At 39.1% G+C, this 11,885-nt stretch overlaps 1 long non-coding RNA gene across 1 annotated transcript in view; it reads left to right on the forward strand.

Annotated features, from left to right (window-relative positions):
* LOC129636130 (uncharacterized) overlaps nt 1-409 on the forward strand; it is a 143,928-nt gene extending 143,519 nt beyond the window's left edge. Inside the window, exon 4 of the long non-coding RNA XR_008706662.1 lies at nt 181-409. This is a non-coding gene — a long non-coding RNA (uncharacterized LOC129636130). The remainder of the gene's footprint in view (nt 1-180) is intronic.
* The last annotated feature ends 11,476 nt before the right edge of the window (nt 410-11,885 follow it).

The raw sequence follows: 11,885 nt of genomic DNA on the forward strand, positions 1-11,885 counted from the left end.
CATGCAACATTCTGTCCCTGACCTATTGCTTAGGCTTATAAGTCATTTCCCAGATTTGAATTCTTTTCTTCCCATAAATATTAAAGGAAGGAAATTTGCTTCTCTCACCATGACCTTTCTAGTCTTCAAGGCTTGTTTATGTGTTTTAAAGAATTCATATCAACATTATGTCTCTTGCAGGAACTTTGGCCATTATACCCTACAAGAAATAGCCTGTGGTCAAGTTAATTCAAAGCAGAATGCATGAAGTCTGTGCTGGCAGGCAGGAATGACAGTATTGACCCACGTCTCTGCAGCTATCAGCCAAGTAGACCACTTATATCGTAAAGAAAATCAGCACGGCTGGAACCTCAGCTGTTAGGACTTGAGTTGGTATTTGCTTCTTTGGACTCTCATTTCCCACCCAATATATTTCATTTTATTACAGGAAAAATAATTGAGGGCTTCAGCAAAAACAATTAAATAATTCAGAAACTAGTGATTTTTTTTCAAATTTGTAGCTGAATCAAATATTCATAAGATGTAGATCCGTAGGTACATTTCTTAGATGGGAAGGGCATGGGACCACCAGGGCTGTATCACACTGTGGTTGACAGAGCTCAAAGGCAGGCAGCCCTGAGCTTGGTGTTTATGTAAAAAAAAAAAAAAAAAAGTGCTCTGTACCATTGCCTTAAATCCATTCTGCCATGTCTAGACCCCTGGTGCTTGTCACTTGACGTGGCATCATTGACAATGACTGGAGCTTCAAATACACCTTTTATCCTCTATGGTGTTTCTAGTATCCTTTTCAGTAAATTTTTAATGACCTTTCAGTTTGGGGCCAAACAGCATTTGACAGAATGCACCATTGTCTAATACTAGCACTTAGACTGGAGTGGAGTTTTTAGATAGCAATTAGTATCCACAATGCTATCATGATATTTGTGAACATACTTTAGTGTTGATCTTAATGATCCCATTACAATATGCTCTGTTTTTTTCACAAATGTGATGCTCTTGCTTTTATGATACTGTGGAGAAGCTCTGGATTTGACTTTTGATTGTAAAGGACTAAGCTAGTATGTTTTTCCTTTCTGGACCTGTGACTTGCTGGCGTATGATCTGTTGAAGGTCTTTGGTGGATTCCCAGTGTAGCCCTGCAGGGCAGTGTGGGAGAGAGCTGCAACTATTCTACATGGAATCACTAGGGCATGGAGATGCTAAAGCAATGTTTTGTGAACCATTAGGTGTGATGAAAGGTCTCATGAGTGTCCAAAAACTGTAGGGCAAGACACAATGCTTCAGACAATATTTGTCTTTTCCATAAAACAATTCTGAATGTTTTTGACTATGTGTAGGTTCTTCTAAATGTATAACTGCCACCACCTTTGGTTTGCATGAGTGAAATAAACAACTTGGTACTTGAGTAATAATTCAGAAAACAGCCCAAAACACTCTTAGAAGTAAGAGGAATGAAAATGTTTGCTGCTGTTACTCCTAATTATTCTAGGTGGTATTATACAATTTTAATATTTGGGCTTGGTTTTTATAGCTGTAGAATGGCTATAGGTAGTAACCTATCTATATGGCATAGCCAGGCCCCATTAGAAGTTAGATCGTGACAAGAACAGAGGGAGACTCCCGGCTAACAAACCCAGAATGAACCCAGGATGAACGCATAATCTCCTATTGGGGCTGAGTAATAAAATAGGGTTGATCTTTTTTCAGTTCTGGACCTTTAGTGCTCCTTGGACATTTTTCAGTCAAATGCTTATAAAAATAAAAACGTATTTTTCTGTAGTGTATTTATATTGTCATTTAGATATGACCTTGAAGTCTATCTCTGTGATTGATTTCTGACTTCTCTGTTAGGAACCTGCCTTTGCAGAGCTAAAAGGAGTTTAATGGCATTCAATAAAGTTACTCTTGTATTAATCTGTTCTCTTTCCAAACCATATTTGTGGGTTTTCTGTTTGTTTTTTTTTTTTTTCCATCAGTTGGGTTTTAGATTTCTAAATAAAACCCCAGCTGGCACGGATTTCATATTTCTATATTATGATCATATTTATTAATATATACCCAAAAAGTATTCTCTATTTAAAATTTATGATGTGGAATAGTTACAGACAGTTTTGCTTATATCACTTTCTTTCATATCCTAGAGCACTATTTCTGCCCCAGGCACTTTGCACATGAGATTCCTTCTACTTGGAATTCTCTTTCTTTTTGCCCAGTTAATTCACCTTAAAAACTTAGCATAAAGTAGTTTTTCAGAGAATCTTACATGAAATCTACTTTGCCTTGAACTAGGTCTGTTTTTTCAATTAAAAGTTGTGAAATTGATTCTTTTTATTTATTTTTATTTATTTATTATTTTATTTTATTTTAAAACTTTACAATATTGTATTGGTTTTGCCATATATCAACATGAATCCGCCACAGGTATACACGTGTTCCCCATTCTGAACCCTCCTCCCTCCTCCCTCCCCTCAATTAAAAGTTGTATATCTCTTTTTGGTGGCCTAAATCTCAAATATTATTAGATAATATATTGTGCAGCCAGTTGTTTAATATCTGAATTCCCAGTCAGAATACACAAGTCTTGAAGTTGAACACTGTCTTCTTCACAGTTTTACCCTAAGCTCCTCACTCAGATCCTTCAGCTACTATTTATTGAATATTCAGCTACTATTTATTGAATGAATGAATGAATGAATATTATTTGAAGAATTTGGCCAATTTTGATCCAATTTGATATATTATTAACAGATAGCAATGTATACTTTAGATCTAGTTGTGGCTTCAACTACTGCTGATTTTCTGATGTCCCACAAATCTATACAGAATTCTTTTCTGAGCTCAACATCCACTTAACCAACTCCTAATAGAACATCCTTTTCTAAACCTAAGAGAAGCCTTTAAATCTCAAGTTACCCAAAGTGGATCATGACAGACCAATAGGATGTATATATATAAATATATATGAGGAGATTTACTATAGGAGTTGGCTCACATGGAGGCCAAGAATTTCCATGATTTGTGTCTATAAGCTGGAGACCCAGAAAAGCCAGTGGTATAATTTAGTTTGAATCCAAAAGCCTGAGAACCAAGGAAGCGAGTGGTCTAAGTCCCAGTCCAAACCCAAAAGCCTGAGAATTGGGGGAGGGGAAGGGAACCTAATGTAAGTCTCAGCCTGAGACCAAAGTCCTGATTTCCAAGAGTACCATGTCCAAGGGCAAGAGAAGATGGATGTTCTCTCTTTAGAGAAACAGCAACCTTGCCATTCATTTATTTTCTTGTTCTCTTAAGGCTCTCCACATTTTGGCTGATGCCCACTTGCACTGGTGAGGGTGATATTCTTTACTCAATCTAAAGAGTCACATGTCAATCGCTTCTGGAAACACCCTCACAGATAAACCCAGAAATAATGTTCTACCAGCTATTTGAGAATTCCTTAGCCTAGTTAAGTTAACATATACAATTAACCATCACAAGTCACAAAATTTAGTAACATTTTCTGGATGGGGATTCTCAAAGGCAGGGAATTCTATAAATTGGGGTTTTATAGTCATGGATCCATTAGAAGTTGTGGTCTGAAGGGTTTATATGAAATAAAATTCAAATACACCTGATTGTGAATTTTTAACTCATTATAATGGAAGTATGATTCAAATTTGAACCAAAATAGAGTCAAAAACAGCTATTGGGAGAGAAGAGGAGCTATTTCTCATATATCTTTGTTTGGAATCAAAAAATGCATCTTTCCTTCTGAAGAGAAATTAGATATTAAATGACATTTAACATGTGACAAGTAAACAGTGTCTAATCTGATAGCAGAGGGACATGATATATTCCGAGATAGATGTTGAAATTGAGCAAGAAACTGAGGTTGGAAAATCATCTTCCCTAGTTACATATGGGGAACATTGTTGTTGAACAAAGTTTTAATGGAAAAATTTGTTGAACAGGATCCCACATAGTTCCATTTTAACAAGACTGGCTCCAGAAGTTGATCCGGTCTCGTGACTTAGTGGGAGTGTGTCAATCTCTCATTCGTGTCCAACTCTTTGGGACCCTATGGACAGTAGCCCGCCAGGCTCCGCTGTCCATGGCATTCTCCAGGCAAGAACACTGGAGTGAGTTGCCATACCCTCTCCAGGAGGTCTTCCCCACCAAGGGATCAAATCCACGTCTTCTGCCTTGCAGGCAGATTCTTTACTGTTTGAGCCACCAGAGGCTTCAAAATGCTTCATTCTTTAAGGCTTTTCCATATACCAACTCTCAAATCACTCTCTGTATCTCACACTTTTCTCAACATCTATACCAAAAAGTATTCTCTTGAGAGGCGAGAAAAGATTATGATATTTTAAATTTTACAAGAGACATGCTGAATTTTAGATTTTGGAGGAAATATGAAAAATGAAATATATCTGGAGTAGTTTATCACAATTCTGGAGCAAGTACTGGGTGAGGAGATATCCAGTAACGTTACAGTTCATGGAACTGCCTTGAGTTTATTCTTTACCCCCATATTGGTCATGTTGGAGTTAGAGTTTTTGAATTTCAAAATGTTTTTAGTAAAAGAAATATTTTCTGTTAGGGGTCAACTCTGGTCAATTGTTTATCCCTCAGTGCTCAGTGAGCTTCTCTTCTTCTTCAAGTACTCAGCCCAGGACATTGCATGCAAGACTTTTAATAAATGAAAGAACTTGCAGAGCTCGAAAAAAAACCGCATTTTTTCAAGGTCCAGGAATTGATTGGTGTGGTTAAGTGATAAGAGGACTTATCAGAAACATGTAGTCACAGGAGTTGACACTTGTGTCTGGCAGTGATAAAAGGAACCTTCCTTTCCTTTGTGATCATTTGTTTTTTCTTTGCCTCGAGGATGAGAAGATGCAGTCACTTAGAGTTGTGAGCTTCCAACGTAAATAGCATTTCCGTCCTAATTGAGAAATAGCCAGGGATGGATGAACCTTGCCCTCATGGACTTCAGATGTAAAGTTCCTGGAGTTTCAAACAACTCTGAAGACTTTTAAAAGCATTAAAATGCATTTTTCCTATTATAAAAGCAATCTCTGTTTAGGTTTTCTTATATGTGGATAGTAGCAAAAAAATTAGTATATTATTTTCTAGTAGCACTTAACTATTTTCCAGTGACTTTTTGATTTTTTGCCATTTCACTTATAAGAGTGAGACAATCTCATGGAAGGAGGTTGCTTATCTTTCTATGCTTAGTACCTTTGTTTCACATCCATTTATGACTGTGGACTAAATGAGCAAGAGAGGTTACTGCAACCATTGTTTCAGGTCTACAGTCATATAACCAATAACAGTAACTATCACACAGGAGAAAGTAATCTGATTACTAAATGGGCAGAGGAATTGAATAGACATTTTCCCCAAGAAGACATACAAATGGCCAACAGGTACATGAAAATGTGCTCAACAGTGCTAATCATCAGGGAAATTCAGATCAAAACCACAAGGAGATATCACCTCCCACCTGTTAGAATGGCTACCACCAAAAAGACTAGTATTGGCAAGAGTATGGAGAAAAGGAAATGCTTGTACATGGTTAGTGGGAATGTATGGGGGTGGGGTACAGCCATGATGGAGATTCTTCAAAAAATTAAAAATAGAACTACTATACAATCCCACAATCCCACTTCTGGATGTATATCCAAAGAAAATGAAAACTGGATATTGAAGACAGATTTGCCTTCCCATGTTTACTGTAGCATCGTTCACAACAGTCAAGATATGGAAACAAGCTAAACAATCAATGAATGAATAGATAAAGAACGTGGGGCATATATACTCGACACAATGGAATATTATTCAACCATGAGGAACAATGATGAACAAGGGAGTCAACATTGGTATTAATAATAACAATAATAATAGTATCATCAAACTGCTTTCTAAGTGAGCCCTTGGGTAAAACACATTGTTTTCCTACCCAAAATCTACAGTGTTGAAAATATTCTCTCTCAGTGAATCTGAGGGGAAATAGGCATTCTCATACATTGCTTGTGGGAAGCAAGCAATGGGAAAAATGGTATAAACCCAGTGGAGGGGATTAGACAGTAGCTAGCTAAATCACATACACTTGTCTCTTGACTAGCAATCCTCTTTTTAGGAATCTACCCAAAGACTGCCTGGAAAATATGAAAATATATATACCCAAGGCTATTCATTGTAGTATTGCTTGTTTCAAAAGACTGGGAACGATGCACTATCAACAAAGTTTTAGATGAATAAACTAAGGTACAATTGCACAATGAATACTATGCAGCTATAAACGTAAATGTGGAGTTACCTATGTATACACTGCTCTGGAGTGATTTCCTGGACAAATGAAAACCAAAGAGCAGAACAGTATATCTAATTGTCTTATATCTAAGAAAGGTATGCGATAAGATTACAGATCCATGAGATACTCCAGGCAAGAATACTGGAGTGGGTAGCCATTCCCCTCTGCAGGGGATATTCCTGATCCAGGAATCAAACCCAGGCCTCCTGTATTGCAGGCAGATTCTTCCCTAAGTCACCAGAGAAGCCTGTATAAATATTTTGCTCATACTTAAATAATGGAAGGATAAGACCAAACTAATAAAAACAGTTGTCTCTGTAGGAAAGGAGGGACACAGCAGATAGGATAAGTGCTTTGTAGTACTGGGTTTTGATCTGTGTGTATGTTCCATACACGATCAAGGAACAAAATCAAATTGAAACTGGTAAGCCCTCCAAATCAAAAGCAAAATGAAACAAGCTTATTAAAATAATCCATCCCTTATGATGCACATGAACTCAGGCCTGGAAGTGGAATTACACATTTTTTGTTGTTGTTGTTCAGACCTAAAACTGAAGAACTAAGAGCTGAACTCCAGTTGATGGGAGGAGGCATCTTGGAATTCTGGTTTGCTTGTGGACCTTGGTTGGTTGACCAGTCTCCTCTCATTGCACCTACTTTCTTTATTTGGTAGATGGCCATATCACAGGAAAAGTAACATTGATCCCTAACAAAGCCAATGATAACATACTTTGAAAGAGGTATGCTATAATTGTGTCATCTGGTCAGACTTACTAGTGAATGAGAAAAAAAGCTATGAACAGCAAGCAGCTTAGGATTCCTGAGCGAATAGGATACCTTAGGATACCTCAGGCGACAGATTTGCACTCAGAGGACCGAAGTTGTGTTGATGAAGAAGCTATTGGTGCATCTGAGCTGTCAGTCCTTGGACGTTGTCCTTGGAGCCATGTTCCCCATCTGCACGTACGGCGTGGAAGAACGTGGCATCTGGCCGCTCAGCAGAGCCAGCCAAAGAAGTCAGTCCCAACTTTCAAGGCAGCTTTCCTCCAAGTCGTTCTGGATGAAGATTCTGAGCCCGTGCTCCAAGCACTTTCAAAAAGTTTCTTCAGCCATAGGGAGAGAGTGAATGGTGCTGCAAAGCTGCCAAAACAGGATTCAAGTTTCCCTCTTGGAGCGGCTAGAAGAGCCAGCTTCTTAGGAAGCAGCCGGCTGCTGCGGGATGACATGGGGCCCCAGCAGCGCTGAAAAGTCTCCGACTACCCTGAAGCTGGAGGCCGTCCCAGGGAATCTACGCAGCGTCAGCTCGGGCAGGCCAAATGGCCACTCGGAGCTGCCAAAGGCTGCCTGGATCACTAGTTCACATAAGCTTGGGCTCAGCAGGCTAAGCTGCTGGCATTTGTTCAGTGGGGAGAAAAAATAAAATAAAATAAACTTTGTGTGGCAAGTGATAACCCTGACATTTCAATATATTTACCACAATGATGTTTCCTAGAGTCACAGAGTAAAACAAATTAGAATTATAAATACCATGCAATTTTCCTAACAGCTCTTGTGAGTTATTAGTGGAAATCAAATCACCTTAGTCAATCAAAGGCAGCTTAAATGCCACTATGCTCTTCTCCCTGAAGAACTGAAAACACCTATCATTCCTATAAGAGTGCTGCAACTCCTTCCTTGCAGTGGAGGTTAAGCATGTCTGCATAAATATGAAAATCAATTCAATGATTTGTACCTGTCCTTAGTACTTGGTTACCTCTCTGTGTGTGTGCTAGGTCACTTCGGTCATGTCCGACTCTGTGCAACAATATGGACTGTAGCCCACCAGGCTCCTCTGTGCATGGGATTCTCTAGGCAAGAATACTGGAGTGGGTTGTCATGCCCTCCTCCATGGGATCTTCCCAACCCAGGGATCCAACCTGTGTTTCTTGTAGCTCCTGCATTGACAGGTGGGTTCTTTACCCCCCAACCACTGGAGGACTCTGATTTTGACCCTAAATTCTGAAGCAATGCTTAAAGCTTCTTAGAAGCTCTGGAAGTGAATAAAAACATAACATTATCCTTTTTGCATGGAAAGTCACTGTATTAGTGTTGCACTGTCTGCATGTATAGAGAATTTAAAATCAGTGTGAACTCATGATACTTCTATGTGAGATGTTGAATTGAGGATCTATGACTGTTTTTCAAGGAGACTTCTTGGTGAGGAGCAAGACACTCAGAAGGCTGTTTGAAGTAAATCTTTCCTTCCCATTCACCTACACCTGGGGGGAAGCAGAGAGGCCCTGGTTCCTCTCATGGTCACGGGCTGTGGTAATTGCTGGATATTTGGATGAGTTGTCAACTTGATAGCTGTTTGTTATGTCCTACTTAATTGGAGCCCTATAGAACAATAATGAAGTGTCCTCTCCATGCAGATGACTTTGTGATTGATGACCCAGCTGAGGAAATCATTTACAAATACAGGCCAAAATCCAGCCCGCTGATGGATCTCATCTCATATTCTCTTGGTCCTCTGAGTGTGGCTCTTTGATTGACACCCCTGGTATTGTGATAACCCAAGAGAAAAATCTTGCCTCTAGACACAACAAAGGCCCTTAAATTGACTCACTCTTATTGAAATAGAGTGAAACTTTGTTAGTCTCTTTTTTAGCTGATGGAAGTTTTAGTGCATATATATTTTTAATGCTGTGTGGTGAAAATATTACACTGGAAGTAATATTGGTTGATTGACATTTTAAAATATTGAGTTCTGTCTTTACATGGTCATTTTCTCGGTTAGATGTGCAGAAGCAAGAGGGTGCTGGAGGCACAGTGATGCCTCCTTTGGGAGGGGGTGTTGTAAAGGGCACAGAGGATGTGTTGATTTAATGATCAATTTCAACTTACACAAGATTTCCTACTCCTTTCAACAACAAATTAAGTTACATAGCAATACTTCTGTGTGTGTGTGTGTGTGTGTGGTTAAAGGTACTCAGCTCACATTTAGAAATAATTGGGTTAATTTGAAAATTATAAATGAAAGACAGAATATTCCAAGCAAGAATGACCTAATAACCTGCAGCCAACCTTTGTAGGGAAAGCTGCTGTTAGTCCTAAGGAGGGCTACTGAGATTTAAAAATAAGAATCAAATGGCTAATATTCACCAGTTTTTGTTCTCATTATAAGGCAAAGGAATCTATTCAGGCAAGAGGGTTTGGAAACAATGAAAGGAATTAGAAGAATGTGAAATTATGTGATTAACATTGATGCAATATTAAGTGCAATGCTTTTATATCCATGTAGACAGATTCTTGCATTTATGTTTTCCCTGAGAATCATATTAAAGAGAATTAATGTTTATCTGTTGTTCTCAGACCTTAGAAATGTACTCCCATGGATCTTGAGTAAAGATATTGCCAAGAACATAAGGCAATTGACAACAGTATATAGTGACCTATGATATCTCATTCAATTAGAAAGTAAGTATAGAGAAATCCACCCATTCATTCACTCAGTCATCCCTTATTGCACACAGCTACATATTGGGGGCTTACTAGGTGGCTGAATTTCAGGGTTAAAATGAGATCTATATCAATTCTGTGGTTATAAAAATACACGTGGTTATAGGTGGTACATATATAAATCCATGTTTTCATGGTTTCATTTGAGTGTTCTTGAGCACCTATTAAAAGTGAGGTACTGTGGTAAGCATGACTGGAAATACAGCAATAAGTTGGACAAAATTCTCTACCTTTTTGTGATCTGTAATCACCTCTTGTCAGTCCTGAGGAGGGTCGAGCTTGCTTTAGAGAATGCTCCATGAAGCGGACAGTATTTGAACTGGACCCTGGAGGCCTTGGTGGCTTTCCCTTGGTGGGGATGTGTGGAAGAGGAAACAGAAAACTTTCTAAGGAACGGTTCAGAGGTGGAGAGTGGCAGGGAATGTTTAAGAATGACCATTTGGCAAGGCACAGTGTGGGAGCAGAATGCTGGAATGAGCCAAGAGGAACAGCTGCAGGAGATAAATCAGGGGCCAGATCGGAGCAGGCTTGCCTCGAATACTGGAGCGCGTGAGCTTGGTTCTTACCCGTTGGGGTACCATTTGTGCTTTCTGAGGAAAGCGTAATGAGACCAGAGCTGGGCTAGAACAACCTTTATCAGTGGCGGTGGAAAGGATGCTTTTAAGGAGGAGAAACCCCAGGTATGGGGACCAATTAGACGAGTGATGGGGACACACGTGGGATGTGCTGAGCAGCGAACTGACAGGACTCGAGGACTGAATGTGGAAGATAAGGAAGGAGGGGTCAAGGTGGCCTCACACTTGCCAAATGTGAGTGGGGAGAAGGAAAGTCAGAGATGGGAAATATTTGGAGTTAAAATGATAAGTTCTACTTCATGCTGCGTGAAAATGCAGACCATATAATTTCTCTTAACACAGTGATTTCTCCTTTTCACAGTAAAATTTCTCCTAAAAGTAAAAATTGCTTTACTTCCTAGGACTAAATTGTCAAAAGGTTCTTAAAGTTGGCATTGCCCAGGGAGTGACTTCCTACTGCAGGTAAAAGCAGTCTTAGGAGCACTGACCTGCCTTTCTCAGCGTTTGTACTACAGGAGTCTTTGAAATTACAGCACCTACTTCAGGACAGGTAAATAAGATGACCCCCTCAAGTCCCCTGGAATAACAGGGATCTGCCTGCTTGGAGCTAGGAGTGCAGAGGTGAGCTGGCTGGGGTCAAGGCAGCCCTGGATTCCCTCACCACCTCTCTATCCCTGAGAGAGTGACTGAGTGGGTGGTGTCAACAGGGGAAGAGAGAGTGTGATGGTAGATGGTGTTGCACACTTGCGTTCCCTCACACGTTGGCCAGCAGTTGATTTCTTTTGCCCGTTTCCTGCTCATCTTAATTATCTGTTTGGCTCTTCCTTTTGGTGTTACCTTCTTATATGTTTTCCTTCTCTCCAACTCAGAGAGAAGGTCTGAAAGTACAGAGATGGGAAATATTTGGGGCTAGGGAAATATTTAACCCCAAGTGTTTCCCATCCTCTGTTCTTTTAGAACTTTTTCCTGCCATCTGTTTTATTTTGATTTTTATTATGAAATAGTCCAAACATACAGGAAAAAAAATCATAAAGAATAAGCAATATAAAAAACACCTTCTCATCTTGAAACTTTACGAACATTAAAGTTTTGCTTTATTTGCTTTGGATCTTTTCTTAAGAAATAAAAGTACTCTTTCCCTGTGTCTCTGTATAGGTATAGATATAGATGTATCTCATACATGCATGAAATCTGTTTGTGCATCTCCTCCACACCATGACACTCCCCAGATGTCAGCACTGTCTTGAATTTCTCCTTTTCATTTCCATGCATGTTTTTATATTATTACTGAGACTACATATATACCACATATAAATATTAAATACTGTTGTTTTGTACTTTTTTGATCTTTGGACTGATAATATATGGATATTCTATAACTGGCCTTCCTCCCCTCAATCTAATGTTTTTGAGATTTATCTGTGTTGATAAATTCACCTTTAATAATTTGCCTTGATAGCTGTATAAAGTCCTTTGTATGAATATACTGCAATTTATTTATATAATTTACTCTTAATGAA

The sequence above is a fragment of the Bubalus kerabau genome, chromosome 21, assembly GCF_029407905.1.
Source record: "Bubalus kerabau isolate K-KA32 ecotype Philippines breed swamp buffalo chromosome 21, PCC_UOA_SB_1v2, whole genome shotgun sequence".
Lineage (NCBI taxonomy): Eukaryota > Metazoa > Chordata > Mammalia > Artiodactyla > Bovidae > Bubalus > Bubalus kerabau.